The following is a 1,014-nucleotide window of genomic DNA, read 5'->3' on the forward strand; positions in this document are numbered from 1 at the left end:
CAGTCTGAACACAGTTATTGTTTGTTTATTAGTATAGGAAACCGTTTATTTTCAGTTGCACACTGAATTATGACTGAATAAGCAGTTTCTGTGATTTCCTGCTTCAAAAATGTTGGATCAACAGATATAACTGATGCCTGAGTGAGTGATCTGTCGTACTTAAATATTCCCTAAATTCTCAGAATTCTCATACCCCTTTCTATTAACATTTAGAATCCACAGAATCATTAAGACAGAGATCTCTCGCCACAAAGAGAAAGAATAAAAAAATTGCTCATTTGGCAATGTTAGTATTTATGTGATTTCCTTGACATAACATCAATTGCGTCATATTGCCATCCGCTCGAGGGTTAAGGGAAAATAAAGATGCCCTGAGTCCTGAACGAAGGAACAGGGCAGAACGCCTTCCGTCACCACTCCCTGAACAGCACCAGCCAGCCCTCGGCCCCTGTCCCGGGCCCTTCCTGGCTACGCTCAGCATTATTCCTGTACGTTACTTTGTGCGATCTATCGCCGTGTGCTGTACGTTTTGTACCAATAAGGAGTAGGAGTCTCTGCACCCAAGAAGAGCAATGATAGTGATAGCGATGATAAAGATAAAGCTTAATGATGACAATTTTGATAATAAAGGAAAGAGGCAGAGAGAGTGAAAGGAAGACATATGACATAAATGATACATAATATATCACACAAGCGATAAATAAAGTATTTCCAAGTACGACCCATCACACAAGCATGCTTTCTCACATAAACTTACAATAAAGTGCATTAGTTCGTTTAGCCATTTGCTTCACTCTTAGCTAATAGGTAAATCAATCATTGTTAGGAAAATAAAGTGCAAAAATATAAAAGCTAAATGACAGTTGAGCATTTCAAAACCTTAAGAATTTATTAAAGACAATATCAGCGTAAGATATACTAGATATGGGCTAAAGCATATGTCTATATACATTTAGAGCTGGTTCAGTAATTTTGAAAAATAGCAAAATGTAGAAAGTTCAGCCAGAGCAGGGC

The sequence above is a fragment of the Penaeus monodon genome, chromosome 15 (genome assembly GCF_015228065.2).
Source record: "Penaeus monodon isolate SGIC_2016 chromosome 15, NSTDA_Pmon_1, whole genome shotgun sequence".
Classification (NCBI taxonomy): domain Eukaryota; kingdom Metazoa; phylum Arthropoda; class Malacostraca; order Decapoda; family Penaeidae; genus Penaeus; species Penaeus monodon.